Below are 20,514 nucleotides of genomic sequence, written 5' to 3' on the forward strand. Positions count from 1 at the left end.
CACCAATGGGATGAACGTGCCCTGGAGTTAAAGGCTAAATGCATCTTTAAAGAAAAATAAATGTATAAAATGAAGAAAAAATGTGTACCCTTCACTTACTTTAGATCGAACAGCAGCCCAGCCATACTGGATCATTCCAGTCAGAAGGAAGAAAGAAATGACTGCAGATCCAGAACTTCCGATTGCCTTTTATATTGTTTCACAAAGATAACACCAAAGACACCAAACTATGGTCATGTGGACGCATTTCACACATACATCTTGTGCTCATTCTAGTCATCTGCAATGAGATATTGGTAACAATAAAAAACACAAGGAGGATGATATGGGGCTTTAGGCCCCAATTATTGCATTAACAACCTTTAAAACACACTGCACTCAATTGTAATATTGACAAGCTAGGCATTTTAAAACAATAAAATGCTTTCCTGGCTTCTAAAAAAATAAAGCATTCAGCAGTGAAAATATACATCATTTTCACATTAAACAATATGGTTCTAATGCTAACTAATAACCGTACTAAAGCCTAACAAAAAAATAAAAATAAATCAATTATGTGCATTGTGTCTGAATACTGCTCTGTTGGGACCACAAAGAGCTGGAAACCAACGGGAAATCAATCTCAATACATTCTATGCTGCGCCAGGCTGGGCATGAATCAGCAGCAAAGGGCAAATTAATGGCATTGTATACAAACAATGCTACCGTGGGCTTGGGAGGGGGTCCTGTCGAAAGCCTAGCTGCAACAAATGGGCAGCAAGAAATCTATGTGCATTGCATCTGAACACTTCTCTGTTGGGACCACAGAGAGCCTGAAACGGGAAATCAGGCGCAATACATTCTATGCTGCGCCAGACTGGGTATGAATCAGCAGCAAAGGGCGAATTAATGGCATTGTATAAAACCAATGCTACAGTGGGCTTGCTTGTGCAACACATCATTTGCATTTCATATAACTGGCTCCCCTAGAGCAGCCAATCACTATCTGCATTGCTTATGAATGCTGCTTTGTTGGGACCACAAAAAGCATATGCGCAAGGTGAAATCATTTGCAATGCATTCTACACTGCTCCAAGTTGGGCATATAAATGAGTAGTGGAGGGGAATTAATGGCATTGTAAACAAACAATGCTTCAGTGGGCTTGATTGCACAACACATCATTTGAATTTCATATAAACCAAAGGCCGGCTCTAGTAGAGCAGCCATTTACTATTTACATTGCCTATGAAATCTGCTCTGTTGGGACCACAGAGCATATGCGCAAGGGGAAATCACTGGCAATGCATTCTACACTGCTCCAAGGTGGGCATACTAATGAGCAGCAAACGGGTAGTTAACAGCATTATATACAAACAATGCTACAGTGGGCTTGGGAGGGGGTCCTGTCTAAATCCCGCTCTAGCAAATGGACAGCAAGTGATATCTACGTGCATTGTGCCTGAACACTACTCTGTTTTTGCTTGCTACTGGTTACACTATACATGGACATTAATGAATAGTTTTCATTGAAAACTTTCATATGGTTTAAATTATGGACGTTTAAACCTATTTGTGTGGGAATGGCATGTGCCATACCTTTTCCCCTATGGGGAGAAGACATCTTGACCCAGTCCCTAAAGTCTGAATCAAGAATAGGGCACGTTGATTTTGGCCTGGCCAAAGTTTGTTGGCTGTAGTATGGTGCCCTCATACTCTAACCAAGAAAAGCTAAGAACCATTCTAAGATCAAAACACAGAATTCCCAGGAAGAAAGGATGAATAGTTAGAATAGGATCTGCCATTCACTTCATAGGCCATAACCAAACATTTGGACTGCCTGCCATGTTGCCCTAGAAGCAGTTGGAAGAGAGACTGAATCAGATCTAGCCCGGCCTTCTCAGAGGAATGAGCACTCTTCCGCCAGTCCAGCACGAACTGAGATTGACCCAGTCCCTCAGCCTTCTACTTCAGAACAACCTAGCAACCAGACTAGAGGCTTAATTATAGCTTACAATTGAAATGTAAGATGGTCTTCCAACAGCCGCCCTTTACTTCCAGAGAGCGGGGGCTCTCTGTAGACTTTCCCAAGAGGGATCAGACTGAAATCCCTGCTCTCTTTCTTATTCCTAACTCCATCCAGCAATATTTTTGGGTCCACAAAATTCAGTGGGTAAACCCAAGCAATGAGTTCTGATTAAAGCTCATAACTCAGGCAGTTGATTGAGCTATATACTTTTTCATTCCTAACGCAGTCAAGCAATATTTTTGGGTCCACAAAATTCAGTGATGAACCCAAGCAATGAGTTATGATTAAAGGGGTTGTAAAGTAAAACTTTTTATTTTTTTAAAATAACAAACATGTCATACTTACCTCCACTGTGCAGCTCGTTTTGCACAGAGTGGCCCCGAACCTGCTCTTCTGGGGTCCCTCGGCGGCTGTCTCAGCTTCCTCCCGCAGGTGCTTCTCACGTTAATGCGAGCTCCCTCGCATTGGTGAGAAGCACTGCGGGCGCGCTCCCGTGATACAGCCGGCGGCTATAGCCACTCGCTGTATCACAAGGCCCCGCCCCCGGCGCGCTGCGTCATTGGATGTGATTGACAGCAGCGCGAGCCAATGGCTGCGCTGCTTTCAATCCATCCACTCCAGCCAATCAACGGCCAGGCTGAGCGGCGAAGAGGACGGCAGGGCGAGCGCGGGATTTTCGAGGGGTCAGGTAAGTAAAACGGGGGGACTGGGGGCGCCGGCAGTGTGAGATGTTTTTTCACTTTAATGCATAGAATGCATTAAGGTGAAAAAACATTTACCTTTACAACCCCTTTAAAGCTCATAACTCTGACACTGCTTCTATAGCATGTTAGACAATTTATTTTATCATCCTTAACCACTTAAGGACCGCCGCATGGCAATGTATGTCGGTGCAATGGCACCGACAGGCACAAGGGCAGTACAGTGGTGTAGTGGTTAGCACTCTCACCTAGGAATGAGAAGGGTCACTGGTTCAAATCCCAACCACAACACTACCTGTTCTCCCTGTGTCTGCGTGGGTTTTCTCCGGGTACTCCAGTTTCCTCCCACAATCCAAAGACATGCAGGTAGGTTAATTGGCCTCTGTCCAAAATTGGCCCTAGTATATGCATGGGGACCTTGGATTGTGGGCTCCTTGAGGGTAGGGACCCATGTGAGTGTGCAATGTACAGGAATAGGGACAATTGTAGACACTCACTCAGGTTGAACTGGATGGACTGGTGTCTTTTTTCAACCTAACTAACTATGAAACTATGAAAGCACGTACATGTACGTGCTTGCCTTCCAGTGGGTGGGGGGTCCACGTGGTCAAGCATTATTATTGTTGTTTTGAACATACAAGATCAATCATCATTTTTTGTCTTATATTTCACATGGGACTTTATATTGTGTCACATTATTTTTTATGATTATTTGGTTTTTCACTTTAATGGACATTTGAGTTACAGATTAATTTCTTTTGACTTCATTGGACATTTGGGTTTTCAAAGCATTTTTCACTAATGATTTTTCACATTATTTAGGTTTTTCACATTTTCCATACACACACATTTTTCCTATTAAGTCACATTTATATTTAAGAGGCCAAGCGCTGCACTTTTATTTTTTTTAGGTTCACCGCCAGGTTTTTATAGCGCTAGGTACCCCGATATACTACCCAATAATGGTTTTAACCCCCTGATTGCCCCTAGTTAACCCTTTCACCCCCTTTTATCAGTATCACTAAGCAATAGTTTTTCTGATCGCTGCATTAGTGTCACTGGTGCCGTTAGGTAGCTAGTTATTTTTTTAGGTTCACTGCCAGGTTTTTATAGCGCTAGGTACCCCGATATACTACCCAATAACGGTTTTAACCCCCTAATTGCCCCTAGTTAACCCTTTCACCCCCTTTTGCCTGTGTCACTAAGCGATAATTTTTCTGATCGCTGCATTAGTGTCACTAGTGTCGCTAGGTAGCTAGTTATTTTTTTAGATTCACCGCCAGGTTTTTATAGCGCTAGGTACCCCCATATACTACCCAATAATGGTTTTAACCCTCTGATTGCCCCTAGTTAACCCTTTCACCAGCGATCACCGTATAAGTGTCACTGGTGACGCTGGTTAGCCAGTTAGTTATTTAGGTTCCCCGTCAGGTTTTTATATAGTGCCAGGGACCCCCATTTACTACCTAATAAAGATTTTAACCCCCTGATTGCCCCTAGTTAACCCTTTCACCAGTGATCACCGTATAAGTGTTATGGGTGACTCTGGTTAGTTAGTTTGCTTTTTATAGCAGCAGGGTACCCACCATTTATTACCCAATAAAGGTTTAACCCCCTGATCACCCGGCGGGTGATATCAATTAGGTTTTAGGGTCAGGGTCTGCGTCGCCCCAGGCAGCGCTAGTTTAGTGACAGTACCGCTAACACCCACGCGCAAAGCATAAACCTCCCGTAGTGGTATAGAATCTGAACAGATCAATATCTGACTGATCAGATCTATACTAGCGTCCCCAGCAGTTTAGGGTTCCAAAAAAATGCATTGTTAGCGGGATCAGCCCAGATATCTGCTAGCACTTGCGTTTTGCCCCTCCGCCCAGCCCACCCAAGTGCAGTATCGATCGATCACTGTCACTTACAAAACACTAAACACATAACTGCAGCGTTCGCAGAGTCTGGCCTGATCCCTGCGATTGCTAACAGTTTTTTTGGTAGTGTTTTATATTTAAATCCGGAAGGCAGTGCTTGGTTTTCGGGGTGCCGTACGCGGCTAGACTCCCAAAAAGTCCCACATATGTGGTATCCCCGTACTCAGGAGAAGCAGCAGAATATATTTTGGGGTGCAATTCCACATATAACTATGGCATGTGTGAGCAATATATCATTTAGTGACAACTTTTTGTAAACATTTTTTTTGTGTCAATATTCAATCACTTGGGACAAAAAAAATATTCAATGGGCTCAACATGCCCCTCAGCAATTTCCTTGGGGTGTCTACTTTCCAAAATGGGATCATTTGGCGGGGGGGGGGTTGTACTGCCCTGCCATTTTAGCACCTCAAGAAATGAGATAGGCAGTCATAAATTAAAAGCTGTGTAAATTCCAGAAAATGTACTCTAGTTTGTAGACGCTATAACTTTTGCGCAAACCAATAAATATACACTTATTGACATTTTTTTTACTAAAGACATGTGGCTGAATAAATTTTGCTCTAAATGTATGACTAAAATTGAGTTTATTCGATTTTTCTTAGAACAAAAAGTAGAAAATATTTTTTTTTCTCTAACTTTTCGGTCTTTTTCCATTTATATCGCAATAAATAAAAATTGCAGAGGCAATCAAATACCATCAAAAGAAAGCTCTATTTGTGGGAAGAAAAGGACGCAAATTTCGTTTGGGTACAACATTGCATGACCGCATAATTACCATTTAAAGCAGTGCAGTGCGAAATTGTAAAAAGACCTCTGGTCCTTAGGCTGACAATTGGTCCGGGGCTGAAGTGGTTAGTGAGTTTTATGTAGGTACCCACCATCTGCTAATGCTGCAGGAGCAGAAAAGGGATTCCATCTTGCTTGAAGAGATCATGGCTTGCCATCTTGCTTGAAGAGATCATGGCTTGCCATCTTGCTTGAAGAGATCATGGCTTGCCATCTTGCTTGAAGAGATGATGGCTTGCCATCTTGCTTGATGAGATCATGGCTTGCCATCTTGCTTGAAGATTTAATGGCTTCCCATCTTGCTTGAAGTTTTCATGGCTTCCCATCTTGCTTGAAGATTTCATGGCTTCCCATCTTGCTTGAAGATTTCATGGCTACAGTGGGCTTGGGAGGGGGGTCCTGTTTAAAGCCTAGCTGCAAGAAATGGGCAGCAAAAAATCTATGTGCATTGCGCCTGAACACTGCTGTTGATTGAGCTATATACTTTTTCATTCCTAACTCAGTCTAGCAATATTTTTGAGTCCACAGAATTGAGTGGTTAACCCAAGCAATGAGTTATGATTAAAGCTCATAACTCAGGCAGTTGATTGGAGCTATATACTTTTTCATTCCTAACTCAGTCTAGAAATATTTTTGGGTCCACAAAATTCAGTGGCTAAACCCAAACAATGAGTTATGATTAAAGCTCATAACTCTGACACTGCTTCTATAGCATGTTAGAAAATGTATTTTATCATCATCCATGGTACCCACCATCTGCTAATGCTGCAGAAGCAGAAAAGGGATTCCGTCTTGCTTGGAGTGTGCCTGGCTTCCCATCTTGCTTTGAGAGATCATAGCTTCCCATCTTGCTTGAAGATTTCATGGCTTATCAAACAGTCATGAAAAAGAGAAAATTTACAATGGCATTATGCTTACTTATCCAGAGATAATGAAATCTGAGGTTTGGGTTAAAAATACACAATCGAAACCATGGCACGATATACATTTTTTTTACTGTTAACCTAAAATGCTTACTTCATGGTTAAACCTGGCTTAATAACAAGGTTGAATATAGACAGGCACAGGGAGAACATGCAAACTCCAGGCAGGTAGTGTCATGGTTGGGATTTAAACCAGCAACCCTTCTTACTGCTAGATGAGAGTGCTAACTACTACACCACTGTGCTGCCCAAACCACTGTGCTTCAATATCTCCAGGTCACTTAACCCCTGAATCTCTAACGCTGGCCATGCACATGTCAGTTTCTTTCATTCAGCTAGTGGGTTAAATTTAAAAAACAACACCTGACTGGATTCCTCCATCCACACACTCAATGTGGGTGCTGGAATCTTCTCCACTGTATTATTGAATTCTGACAGCAGGAAGGCTACCTTGCTGTCAAAATATACAGATCATCTCTCCAGCCTACAGCCCTGACTGATTGGGAATATCCTGACTTCTGTTCAACCACAGTGGCCACACATGGATCCAAATTCATCTTTAGTTACTCTTATGCCGCGTACACACAATCAAACAAGCGGGTGGAAAAGTCCGGCAAACTCAAGTCCGCCGGACAATCCCCCCATGTGTAGGCTTCTGGCATACTTTTTTGACCCGAAAGTACGGCGGACTTAGAAAGTAGTTTTGCACTCCAATCTTCCCGCTGGACTCGCATTTCGGTGGACAATCTGGCCACGTGTGTGCCAGTCCGCCGTACTTTTGAAATTAATGGACTTTTCCCGCCCGGAGAAAAGTCCGCTCATTTCGAGCGGGTCTCCAGGTAGGCGGGGCCCGCGAAGAAGACGCCGCTGGCCCCGCCACCTGGTATGGACTTAAAGGGGAACCCCAACGCCGAAAAAAATCCGCGTGGGGGTCCCCCCCAAGTCCACAACAGACCCTTGTCCGAGCACGCTACCCGGCCAGCCAGGAAAGGAGGGGCGAGCGAGCGCCCCCCCTCCTGAGCCGTACCAGGCCGTGTGCCCTCAACATGGGGTGTGCCTTGGGGAAGTGGGGGCCGCGCGGCCCCCCCCACCTCGAAGCACCTTGTCCCCATGTTGATGAGGACAAGGGCCTCTTCCCGACAACCCTGGCCGTTGGTTGTCGGGGTCTGCGGGCGTGGGCTTATCGGAATCCGGGAGCCCCCTTTAATAAGGGGGCCCCCGGATACCGGCCCCCCACCCTATGTGAATGAGTATGGGGTACAATGTACCCCTACCCATTCACCTGTAAAATAAAGTACAAAAAAAAACACAACACACAAGATAAAATAATTTATTGCACAGCTCCGGGGGTCTTCCGTCTTCGGGGGTCTTCTCGCCGCACTCCTCCGCTATCTTCTTGTAGCTCTTTTACTAGCGGAGGAGTCCGGCTTTCTTCCTCGCCGCCGCCCTCTTCTTCCGACTTCGGGGGTCTTGTCCCCCCTCTTCGGTTCTTCTGCTGGGCCACCGCGCCTTCTTATAGCTCTTTTACAGGCGGTGGCCCGGTCTTCTGTCGCCGCTGTCACCGCCGCTGCCGCCGCCTTCTGTTCTTCTCTTCTTCTTCTTCTTCAGATGTTGCCTCGTCGAGTCCTCCGCTCACAGTGGCTCTGACCGGGCACGCGGCGACTTATATAGGGACATCACCGGATGATGTCCCCGCCTATTATGATGTCACAGTCCCAGCATCCTCTGGGACTGTGACACCATAATGGGCGGGGACATCATCCGGTGATGTCCCTATATAAGTCGCCGCGTGCCCGGTCAGAGCTATTGTGAGCGGAGGACTCGACAAGGCAACATCTGAAGAAGAAGAAGAAGAAGGGTCGTCGAAGTCAACATATTATAAAAAAGCCTACGGCACCTGGTATTCCCAGGCAGTCTCCTATCCAGGTACTAAGCATGCCCAACCCTGCTTAGCATCCGAGATCAGACGTGATCAGGCATATTCCGGGTGATGGGGCCGTAGGCGATCTTGCTGGCCACTCTCAACCCTCTTGACAAATGCCAATATGGTCACCTCGGCAAACAAGCAGAAAAATAAAACAGGTCATCGACGCCAATAACATATTAAAAAAAAGCCTACGGCACCTGGTATTCCCAGGCGGTCTCCCATCCAGGTACTAACCAAGCCCGACTGCTTAGCATCTGAGTTCAGACGAGATCAGGTGCATTCAGGGTGATAAGGCCATAGGCAATCTTGCTGGACACTCTCAACTCTTGAAAAACGGCAAGATGGTCACCTCAGCAAACAAGCAGAAAAATAAAACAGGTCGTCGACACCAAAAACATATAAAAAAAAAAGCCTACGGCACCTGGGATTCCCAGGCGGTGTGCCATCCAGGTACTAACCAGGCCCGACCCTGCTTAGCATCCAAGATCAGACGAGATCGGGTGCATTCAGGGTGATGTGGCCAAAGGCAATCTTGCTGGCCACTCTCAACCCTCTTGACAAACAGAACAGGTCGTCAACGCCAACAACATACTAAAAAAATGCCTACTGCACCTGGTATTCCCAGGCGGTCTCCCATCCAGGTACTAACCAGGCCTGACCCTGCTTAGCATCCGAGATCAGGTGAGATCGGGCGCATTCAGGGTGATGTGGGCATAGGCAAACTTTCTGGCCACTCTAAACCCTCTTGACAAACGCCAAGATGGTCACTGTTATCTGGGGACTTCTTACCTATGGCTTTCTTGCGGAACCAGGCTCGTCCACCTGACAGGCTTCTATATACATGTGCCCAGAGATCAAGCTCATCTACGAGATAATACCGCCCAGCTGAATTCTGGACGGCTGTTTTTTCTTTTCTTTTTTTTTTTTTGGTTATAGTTATGGTTCTAAAAGTTACTATGATGCATCTGTTAATTGTTTTTTGATTCACATGTTTCAACCGACTGACTTAAGGTGACATTGGCCCTTTCTCGGTACGCACAAACCAACATCCCTCCACATCATTCACTCTAACATGCAGACACACAAACTATTTAAGGAAAAGGTCATCGGTTTCCACACGCTCTGGGATAAACATCCCATTCCCTCTCAAGCTTGCCAAGGTGACCATCTTGGCGTTTGTCAAGAGGGTTGAGAGTGGCCAGCAATATCGCCTACGGCCCCAACACCCGAAATAGGCTTGATCTCGTCTGATCTCAGATGCTAAGCAGGGTCGGGCCTGGTTAGTACCTTTAATTGCTTGTGCAATTCGTTTCGTAACGAATCGAAATTCGGCCGAATTTTGCATCTTTCGGACATTCGGATGCATCCTCAGAGATGCGATGAGATGGGGCGCTTTTAGGGTGATGTGGCTGTAGACAATCTCTTTGGGCACCCTCAACCCTCTTGACAAATGCCAAGATTGTCACCTTGGGAAACAAGGGAAAAAAAACAAGTCAACGGCAAAAAACAAAACAAAAAACATTTACAGCACCTGATATTCCCAGGCAGTCTCCCATCCAGGTACGAATCAGGCCCGATGCTGCTTAGCCTCCAAGATAAGACAAGATTTGTTGCTTTCAGGGTGATGTGGCCATAGGCAACCTCTTTGCGCACGCTCAACCCTCTTGACAAAATGCCAAGATGGTCACCTTGGGAAACAAGGGAAAAAACAAGTAAACGCCAAAAAAAAAAGAAAAAAAGAAGCCTGTGGCACTGGGTATTCCCAGGAGCAGTAGAGGCCGTCCATAGGGGGCACCCGGGCGCCACCCCCCCCCCTCCCATTTAGTAAAAAATAAAAAAAAAATAATCCATATTGACCATATTGGCGTTTGTCAAGAGGGTTGAGAGTGCCAAGCAAGATCCTCTATGGCCACATCAATGTTCCCAATCTCGTCTAATCTCAGATGCTAAGCAGGGTCGTGCCTGGTTAGTACCTGGATGGGAGCCCGCCTGGGAATACGAGGTGCTGTTGGCTTTTTTTTTTAATATGTTGGCGTCAACGACCTCTTCTATTTTTCAGCTTGTTTGCTGATGTGTACATCTTGGCATTTGTCAAGAGGGTTGAGAGTGGAAAGCAAGATTGCCTACGGCAACATCACCCTGAATGCGCCCGATCTCATCTGATCTCAGATGCTAGGTAGTGCCAGGCTTGGTTTTTTAATATGTTGTTAACATCAACTCCCTATTTTATTTTTCTGCTTGTTTGCCGAGGTGACCATCTTTTGTGTTTGTCAAGAGAGTGGCCAGCAAGATCGCCTATGGCCACATCATCCAGAATCTGCTCGATCTCGTCTGATCTCGGATGCTAAGCAATGTCGGGCCTGGTTAGTACCTGAATGGGTGAGCGCCTATGAATACCAGGTGCCGTAGGCTATTTTTTAATATGTTGTTGGCGTTGACGACCTGTTTTATTTTTCTGCTTGTTTGTCGAGGTGACCATCTTGGCGTTTGACAAGAGGGTTTAAAGTGGCCATCTAGACGGCCTATGGCTACATCACCCTGAATGCACCCGATTTCATCTGGTCTCGGATGCTAAGCAGGGTTGGGACCTGGTTAGTTCCTGGATGGGAGACCGCCTGGGAATACCAGGTTGCGTGGGCTCTTTTTTAATATGTTGTTGGCATCAACGACCTGTTTTATTTTTCTGCTTGTTTGCTGAGGTAACCATCTTGGTGTTTGTCAAGAGGGTTGAGAGTGGCCAGCAAGATTGCCTAAAGCAACATCACCCAGAATGCGCCCGATCTCGGATGCTAAGCAGCGTCGTGCCTGGTTAGTACCTGCATGGGAGACCGCCTGGGAATACCAAGTGCCGTTGGCTTTTTTTTAATATGTTGTTGGCGTCAATGACCTGTTCTATTTTTCTGCTTGTTTGCTGAGGTGAACATCTTGCCGTTTGTCAAGAGGACTGAGAGTGGACAGTAAGATTGCCTATGGCAACATCACCCTGAATGCACCTGATCTCATTTGATCTTGGATGCTAAGCAAGGTCCGGCTTGGTTAGTACCTGGATGGGAGACCGCCTGGGAATACCAGATGCCGTAGGCTTTTTTTTAATATGTTGTTAACATCAACGACCTATTGCATTTTTCTGCTTGTTTGCTGAGTGTTTTTCAAGAGGATTGAGAGTGGCCACCAAGATCCCTTACGGCCACATCACCATGAATGTTCCCGATCTCGTCTGATCTTGGATGCTAAGCAGTATCAGGCATGGTTGGTACCTGGATGGGAGACTACCTGGGAATACTAGGTGCCGTAAGCTTTTTTTAATATGTTGTTGACGTCAACGACCTATTTTATTTTGCTGCTTGTTTGCTGAGGTGACCATCTTGGCATTTTTCAAGAGGGTTGAGAGTGGCAAGCAAGATCCTCTATAGCCACATCACCATGAATGTTCCTGCTAAGCAGGGTCGTGCCTGGTTAGTACTTGGATGGGAGACTGCCTGGAAATACGAGGTGCCGTTGGTGTTTTTTTAATATGTTGTTTGTGTTAACGACCTCTTCTATTTTTCTGCTTGTTTGCTGAGGTGAACATCTTGGCGTTTGTCAAGAAGGTTGAGAGTGGACAGCAAGATTGCCTACGGCAACATCACCCTGAATGTGCCCAATCTCATCTGATCTCAGATGCTAAGCAGTGTCAGGCTTGGTTAGTACCTGGATGGGAGACCGCCTGGGAATCCCAGGTGCTGTAGGCTTTTTTGTTAATATGTCGTTAACATCAACGACCTATTTTATTTTTTTGCTTGTTTGCCGAGGTGACCATCTTTGTGTTTGTGAAGAGGGTTGAGAGTGTCTAGCAAGATCCCAATGGCGACATTACCCTGAATGTGCCCAAGCTTGTCTGATCTTGGATGCTAAGCAGGGTCGGGTGGGGTTGTTACCTGGATGGGAGACCACCTAAGAATACAAGGTACTGTAAAGAACGATAGCAAGATAGACTCCATTTTGTTTTTAGATTATACGTGTTACAGGAAAACTCTTGAATTCAGATATGAGTTTAAGTTGAAACTCACATGTTTTAAGTGTTATCTATAGAAATGTTCTCAAGGTCATTTTTACATATATATTAAGACTGTGGTGTTTGACTTAGCTCAGGCTTACGTTTGTTTTAGATAAGATAACGACATCTGTTCAAGAATACATATATTTTGTAGTAAAGATGATGTAAAATTTTGGCTCATGGCATCAGCTAATAAGTAAAATATTGACTGAAGCTATTTCTTCTGTATACGTGTAACACTTCAGAAACTCCTCCCTTGTTATCCCAAGACTGCATATAAGCGCAACTTTTTGACTTGATCCAATAGATATTCATAAAGTGAACGGTTGCACACCTGTCTCCTATGTCACTTATTGATATCTCCGGGCCTGGGGGTCTACGGAAGTCTTCCTGCATTACCTGAACCTATCTGGGTGGTCCTAGAAGCTGAATTTCCCTACAACTGGGGGCTCGTCCGGGATAGAAAACAGATAAGCAAAGGTCAGCTGAAGGGTAATTTTTTAATTTGTCTTTATTGACAAAATATTCCTTACCCCAGCTCTGATTTAATGCTTTTTTAGACCCGTAAATTAGTAGGGGATAGGATCACGCCAGAGGTTAATATTGGAGGGTTTTTGGGAAATCCACAAAGATAAGCAGTACTGCATACACATATATAGATACATTTCTTTTGGGAAGAAATATGAGGAGGTTAATGAGGAAATAGACTCCGGTGACCCCAAAATCTTTTGCTTTTTCTTTCTATCGCTTAGGAATTATAAGATTATCTGTTGTGTGGGTCAGAAGGCTGTGTGGTAAAACAGTCGGCTCCCACTGTCAATATGGGTCAGAAACAAGGTAAAGAAGATCCTCCCCCTCTTCCCAACCCAGGAGAAACATGTAAAGATTTTGTAGCCAGAGTTTGTGGTACTAATTATGAATTTATAGTCCCATGGGTTTCAAATTTAGCGGGATGGACCGAAACCATGCACAGTGTAACCCCTTTTCCCGGAATGGTAACAATGATAATTTTCATATGGATATGATTAAAGGATTGTGTTTAGGAGATAAGAGAACTTTCCCTTGGTACCCTGGGGATCCTCAATGGGATATGGATTATATGAAAAAGGGAGGGGAGAACTGGTTAAAATACGCCCCATATTGGTTTGAGAGGGAAAATAAGAAACAGAAAAAGCCCACCAAATGTCTAAGTAAGGAAGATTATGACCAGAAACATAGAGAAGAAGCCGATAAAAAGAGAGTTTTCCCTGACCCAACAGCCCCATCCCTGCCAATAGTTAGTCATCCTCCACCCGCATATGTACATGTCTATCCAAGTTTAGCAAAGGAAGATATTGATCTTCTGGCAGGACATTATGCAACCAGATAACGGCAGGTCCCTCCCGCTCCACAACCACAACAGCAGGTCTTTCCTGCTCAACGAGATAGACAGCCCCCACAGAGGAGAGAAGCGAGAGCCCAAGTCGAGGTAGCTGAACCAGAAGATCAAGGAGCTATAGGAGAGGTAGTTTCACCACCTGGCCAAGAGCAGGAGGAAGAACAGGAAAACGCTGATAGGGATAGAATATTCAGTCCCCCTAAAACAAAGAGTGGAGCTGTATATTGTAACCCTAATCTTCAAGCGCCTTTCATGACCATTGGAAATGAAATATTGAAAAAGGCAATAGACATTGAGGACATTGACAGGATAGTAAAGCATTGCCCCAAACCCACCACCTCTGCAGGAGGTACTTTAACCACTTCAGTTCCGGACCAATAAACACCTTAAGGACCAGAGGTCTTTTTGCAATTTCGCACTGCGCTGCTTTAACTGGTAATTGCGCGGTCATGCAATATTGCACCCAAACGAAATTTGCGTCCTTTTCTTCCCACAAATAGAGCTTTCTTTTGATGGTATTTGATTGCCTCTGCGATTTTTTTTTTTTGCGATATAAATGAAAAAAGAGCGAAAATTTTGAAAAATTTTCAAATATTTTCTTCTTTTTGTTATAAGAAAAATCGAATAAACTAAATTTTAGTCATACATTGAGGGCAAAATTTATTCAGCCACATGTCTTTAGTAAAAAAAATGTCAATAAGCGTATATTTTTTGGTTTGCGCAAAAGTTATAGCGTCTACAAACTAGAGTACATTTTCTGGAATTTACACAGCTTTTAATTTATGACTGCCGATCTCATTTCTTGAGGTGCTAAAATGGCAGGGCAGTACAAATCCCCCCCAAATGACCCCATTTTGGAAAGTAGACACCCCAAGGAAATTGCTGATGGGTATGTTGAGCCCATTGAATATTTATTTTTTTTGTCCTAAGGGATTGAATAATGACAAAAAAAAAAAAAAAAATTTTTTTTACAAAAAGTTGTCACTAAATGATATATTGCTCACACATGCCATGGTTATATGTGAAATGACACCCCAAAATACATTCTGCTGCTTCTCCCGAGTACGGGGATACCACATGTGTGGGACTTTTTGGGAGTCTAGTCGCGCACGACACCCCGAAAACCAATCACCACCTTCAGGATTTCTAAGGGTGCAAATTTTTGATTTAACTCCTCACTACCTATCACAGTTTCGAAGGCCATAAAATGCCAAAATAGCACAAAACCCCCCCAAATGACCCCATTTTGGAAAGTAGACACCCCAAGCTATTTACTGAGAGGCATGTTGAGTCCATGGAATATTTTATATTTTGCCAAAAGTTGCGGGAATATTACAAACTTTTTTTTTTTTTGCACAAAGTTGTCACTAAATGATATATTGCTCACACATGCTATGGGCAGAAGTCAAATTACACCCCAAAATAAATTCTGCTGCTTCTCCCGAGTACGGGGATACCACATGTGGGGGACTTTTTGGGAGCCTAGTTAACTAGCTACCTAGCGACACTAGCGACACTGATGCAGCGTTCAGAAAAATTATCGCTTAGTGACACTGGCAAAAGGGGGTGAAAGGGTTAACTAGCGGAAATCAGGGGGTTAAAACCATTATTGGGTAGTATATCGGGGTACCTAGCGCTATAAAAACCTGGCGGTGAACCTAAAAAAATAACTAGCTACCTAGCGACTGTAGCGACACTAATGCAGCGATCAGAAAAACGATCGCTTAGTGACACTGGCAAAAGGGGGTGAAAGGGTTAACTAGCGGCAATCAGGGGGTTAAAAACATTATTGGGTAGTATATCGGGGTACCTAGCGATATAAAAACCTGGCGGTGAACCTAAAAAAATAACTAGCTACCTAGCGACACATGCAGCGATCAGAAAAATGATCGCTTAGTGACACTGGCAAAAGGGGGTGAAAGGGTTAACTAGCGGCAATCAGGGGGTTAAAAACATTATTGGGTAGTATATCGGGGTACCTAGCGCTATAAAAACCTGGCGGTGAACCTAAAAAAATAACTAGCTACCTAGCGACTGTAGCGACACTAATGCAGCGATCAGAAAAACGATCGCTTAGTGACACTGGCAAAAGGGGGTGAAAGGGTTAACTAGCGGCAATCAGGGGGTTAAAAACATTATTGGGTAGTATATCGGGGTACCTAGCGATATAAAAACCTGGCGGTGAACCTAAAAAAATAACTAGCTACCTAGCGACACTAGCGACACATGCAGCGATCAGAAAAATGATCGCTTAGTGACACTGGCAAAAGGGGGTGAAAGGGTTAACTCTAGGGGCAATCAGGGGGTTAAATCTTTATTGGGGGGTGATAGGGGGCTACCCTGGACCTAACACTAACTGTCCTGACAGTTTTTACTGTCACAACTGACACTGAATGCATTGATCAGTAAAGAAATGATCAATGCAATCAGTGACACTGTGACTGGGGGGGGAGGGGGGGCGGGGGGGGATCGGGGGGCGATCGGGGGGGGGATCGGGGGGGGTTTGTGTGCCTGTGTGTACCTACATGTCAGTGTAGTGTTCGTGCAGACTTACTTTTACTCTTCTCCTCGTAGTCCGGTCAAAAAGACCGCCCCGAGGAGAATGACATCACTTCCTCCTTCCTGTGTAAACAATACACAGGGGAGGAAGCTTCTCATTGGCCAGGAGCGATCCAGAGGGGGTGGCTGAAAACGAACGGCCATCCCCTCTTCACGGAGCGCTCCTGGACCGAATCGGACCGCCGTATCCAGCGGGAGGGGGTCCGATGGGACCCCCCACCCGCTGGAAGGCAATCACGTAGATGTACGTGATTCTGCCTGCCTGTGCCATTGTGCTGACGTACAATGGCAATACGGCGGTCCTGAAGTGGTTAACTTACTTAAAAAAGGCCTGTAAGGGTAGAAATTACACACAGGAAGATATGCGTCTTATCATTGATGGCATCATAGGACACACCAGTTCCTGGAACTGGGCAAATGTTGCAACTATAAACACTATTGACACTAGAAATGCGGGAACATATGGGTTAAACACAGTACCAGGTAGGAACACCACGTGGACGGAATTAGAGACTGAAATGATGAGAGTATTTAAAAATAAAAGTTCCCTCCCTACTGCCATAGCATGCAAACAAAAGTCAGGAGAGACTGTAGTTGAGTTCTGGAAAAGGTTTCATGAAAATTGGACAACAGAAGCTGGATTAGCTACAACTACTGATGTGGGAGCTTTGTTTATTCAAACTTATATGAATAATCTAAAACCCCAGTTCGCCTTGGTGGTCAAACAGATGATATCGGAATGGACCACACAGACGATTGACCAATTTCAGGAAACTTTAATACAGAAAGAAGCAGCAGGGTGTTTCGATGTAATAAAAGAGAAAGCAGTGAGTACCCATTATCAGGGTGGAGTGCAAGCCCAGCCTTCCCAAGTTAATGGTGGACAATGGGACAGTGGAAATAGAGGTAGAGGCAGAGGAAGAGGAAAAATAAGAGGGAAAGGGCATGGTTTTTCCAGACCCCCCCAGCAGTCACGCACATGTTGTTTTAACTGTGGACAGGAGGGGCACTGGAGAAATCAATGTCCTTATGAATGGAATGACCCGAATACTCAAGATCAAGATCACATGCATACACAGGGACCCCAATCTAGCCAACAGAATCAAGTTGCCCCAAAACAACAGGGTCCCCGATTCCCTATACAGTGGAATCAACAACAACTGAAATGAAGCTGCCCAGAGGGTAGTATCCCAGCATTTCCCTTGATCTCACACTCTTACAATGAGCAACCAATTGTGACCTTATATGTTAAATATAGGCCTGTTCCGTTTTTAACCGATTCAGGAGCGACTCGGAGCACCCTCAGTGAGGACTACTACAGAGGTGAGACCAAAATTGCTGAACCTTCTATGGGAATTAATGGGATACTTACCAAAACATACAAAACACCGCCTTTACCAGTAAGTGATGTTGAAGGGGAAGGTGCAACAGTCTTGCATCATTGTTTCAGGATTATACCAAAATGTCCCGTGAACCTCTTGGGAAGAGATTTGATGGGAAGATTGGGTATAACACTGAAAATGACCACTGAAGGAGGGGTCTTCGTACACTCCAAGGTAATACCAATATATTACACTGAGGATAGTGATCTCCCTCCACCAGATGATCCGGTATGGTCTAAAAGCTCCTTGGATGTAGGTCTTATTTCTTGCACCCCATACAAGGCAGCTTTAAAATCATGGGCACAGCCGGTTTATCACAAACAATACCCCATTTCAAAAGAAAAAGAGGAAGGAATTGCTCCAATGGTAGAAAGGTTCCTGCAGCAAGGAATTCTTAAAGAGATACTCTCACCCTACAACACCCCCATTAACCCAGTAAAGAAGCCGGATGGCTCTTACAGGTTTGTACAAGACCTCAGAGCTATAAACAACCTAGTGATACCCATTGCTCCCATAGTGCCTGACGTGCCATCACTCCTAACCTCCATACCATCCGATGCAGAGTATTTTTCGGTCATTGACCTTTGTAATGCATTTTTTTCAGTTTCTGTTGACGAAGAGACACAACCTATCTTCTCGTTTAATTTCAGAAATAGGCAAATGACGTGGTGTAGAATGCCAATGGGATATGTAGACTCCCCTGTAGGATATACAGTGGCCTTCCAAGCAACCCTGCGGTCCTGGGCACCCCGCCATGGTTCCGTCCTACTTCAATATGTTGATGATTTGTTGTTGTGTAGTCCAAGCCAGAAAGCATGTAAAAATGATGGTTTAGATCTGTTACATTGGTTAGCAGACAATGGTCACAAGGTTTCTAAGAAAAAGCTACAATGGTGTCAGGAAACTGTTGAATACCTTGGTTTTGTACTCTCCAAAGGAGAAAGGAAAATCAGTCACAAGAGAGCTGAGGCTCTTGTGGGTCTGCCCCGCCCACTTACTAAGAAGGACATGCTATCCTTTCTTGGTATGATTGGTTACTGCCGCCAATAGATACCTGATCTGTTCCTACTATGATAATCTCCTGAGGCAAGCCACAGGTACTGACATGCCAGATTGTGTGAAATGGAATGATGAAATGTACAATGCTTTTGTGTATCTTAAAACTGCAATGGTCACAGCTCCTGGACTTGGACTACCTGAATATGGGAAAATGTTTCACTTGTTTGCAAGGGACAATTGTAAAACTTTGGCGGGGGTCCTGGCCCAGGAGCATGGGGGCAAACTCCGCCCTATTGCGTTTTTTTCAAAGGTTGTGCCTATGCCGGTACAGGGCATGCCCGCATGTCTCAGAGCTCTTGCATCGTGTGCCATGGTGGTGGAATTGGCTACATCATTCACTCTAGGACATGCCACCACACTGCATACCACTCACAATATATCCATCTACACCATTCACTCACCTGCAGATAGATTTTACACACATGCCCAAACTAGGTAAAAGACAAGAATTTTTGCTCGTAATTTTGGACGTATTTTCAAGATGGTTAGAAATATTTGTAACTACAAAGGAAGATGCACAAACAGTAGTGAGGATTCTGATACAAGAAATTATTCCAAGGTGGGGTTGCCCACTACAGATCAATTCTGACAATGGCCCTGCATTTGTGGCCAAAGTTTGTCAAGACCTGGTAAAAACACTGAAAATAGAATGGAAGTTTCATATTCCTTACCACCCCCAGAGTTCAGGTATAGTGGAAAGGATGAACAGAACCATTAAGGATAAGATCAGGAAGGCCACTGGAGGTACGTATGCAAATTGGAAGAAGGTCCTCCCAGCTGTACTAGCCGAGATAAGAATGACACCCTCTAAAAAGACAGGATACTCTCCTTTTGAAGTCTTAATGGGTAGGCCATTTCCCACCCCATGGGCCAGACAGCCACTTATGTTAGAAAGAGGGGACCTAGATCTTATTCAGGAAGAATGTGTAAAAAAACTTATTGAAACTTTGGATCAAGTTGAAAGGAACGTTGCTCGCACCTCTCCTTCTTCTTCACAGGAACCTACACACCCTTTTCAGGTGGGTGACACCGTGGTGGTCCAGCAATTGAAACGCACCAAGAAACAGGAGTATCCCTTTGGACCCCCAACCACAGTGAACGCAGTTACCCGCACAGCTATTCTGGTAGAGGGACAACAGGCCTGGATTCATGCAAGTCGTGTAAAGAAGGTCAACCAGGACCCTAAGAAGCAAGGCAAAGACAAAGATAAAGCACAGAGAAGTGAAGAAGATAGTCAAGACTCTGAACAAGATGACTTTGCTCATTTCACCACTGACTTCTGGGAAGGCCTTGTGCCTCTTATGTTGTGCTGCCCTGATTGTGTTCCTGCCAACTTTGCTGATAACTAACTGTATTTATCATCCTGAAGATTTGGGACCCATGAAAAGTATTTGTGGAGCCTCTAACACTCTACAACAGAATAATATGAATAATATACCTGACAGACACAAGAGAAATGAGTACTCAGAAAGTTTTACCGATAAAATGTTATTATTGAAGGTTAAATATAGCTATGCCCAGAAGTCTGGATTTGAAAAATGTTGGATATGTAGTAAACTCCATCCTAGCACTGCTAGGATCCCCTTAATGGCAGTACCTCTAAACGTCACCCCTCTCCTTAATGGCACTCCTCCTGTCGTTCTTACAAATGTCACAAGAACGCTTTCAAATAATACCCTTACTTTCCAAATTATTGGTAGAAGTCATTTCCCAGACTGGTGTTTTAGGTTGGGAAACTCCACAAATGGAGCTGAAGTTTTCCAACAAGCTAAAATTAACTTTTCAATGACATCAATTGAAAGTCCTTTCTTTCACACTTCAGAACCTGC

The 20,514-nt window shown here is 44.5% G+C and overlaps 8 pseudogenes; 4 read left to right on the forward strand and 4 right to left on the reverse strand.

Moving 5' to 3' along the window:
• Positions 1 to 8,229: 8,229 nt before the first annotated feature.
• LOC143959245 (5S ribosomal RNA) lies at positions 8,230 to 8,348 on the reverse strand (annotated as a pseudogene).
• A 108-nt stretch (positions 8,349 to 8,456) lies between these two features.
• LOC143959222 (5S ribosomal RNA) lies at positions 8,457 to 8,573 on the reverse strand (annotated as a pseudogene).
• Positions 8,574 to 8,680: 107 nt separating this feature from the next.
• LOC143959211 (5S ribosomal RNA) lies at positions 8,681 to 8,799 on the reverse strand (annotated as a pseudogene).
• Positions 8,800 to 8,871: 72 nt separating this feature from the next.
• LOC143959234 (5S ribosomal RNA) lies at positions 8,872 to 8,990 on the reverse strand (annotated as a pseudogene).
• Positions 8,991 to 10,564: 1,574 nt separating this feature from the next.
• On the forward strand, positions 10,565 to 10,683 carry LOC143959224 (5S ribosomal RNA; annotated as a pseudogene).
• A 108-nt stretch (positions 10,684 to 10,791) lies between these two features.
• LOC143959132 (5S ribosomal RNA) lies at positions 10,792 to 10,911 on the forward strand (annotated as a pseudogene).
• A 325-nt stretch (positions 10,912 to 11,236) lies between these two features.
• Positions 11,237 to 11,355, forward strand: LOC143959258 (5S ribosomal RNA; annotated as a pseudogene).
• Positions 11,356 to 11,883: 528 nt separating this feature from the next.
• Positions 11,884 to 12,002, forward strand: LOC143959262 (5S ribosomal RNA; annotated as a pseudogene).
• The last annotated feature ends 8,512 nt before the right edge of the window (positions 12,003 to 20,514 follow it).

This window comes from Lithobates pipiens, unplaced genomic scaffold, assembly GCF_037356315.1.
Source record: "Lithobates pipiens isolate NorthernLeopardFrog02 unplaced genomic scaffold, aLitPip1_a1.2 Scaffold_67, whole genome shotgun sequence".
Classification (NCBI taxonomy): Eukaryota; Metazoa; Chordata; class Amphibia; order Anura; family Ranidae; genus Lithobates; species Lithobates pipiens.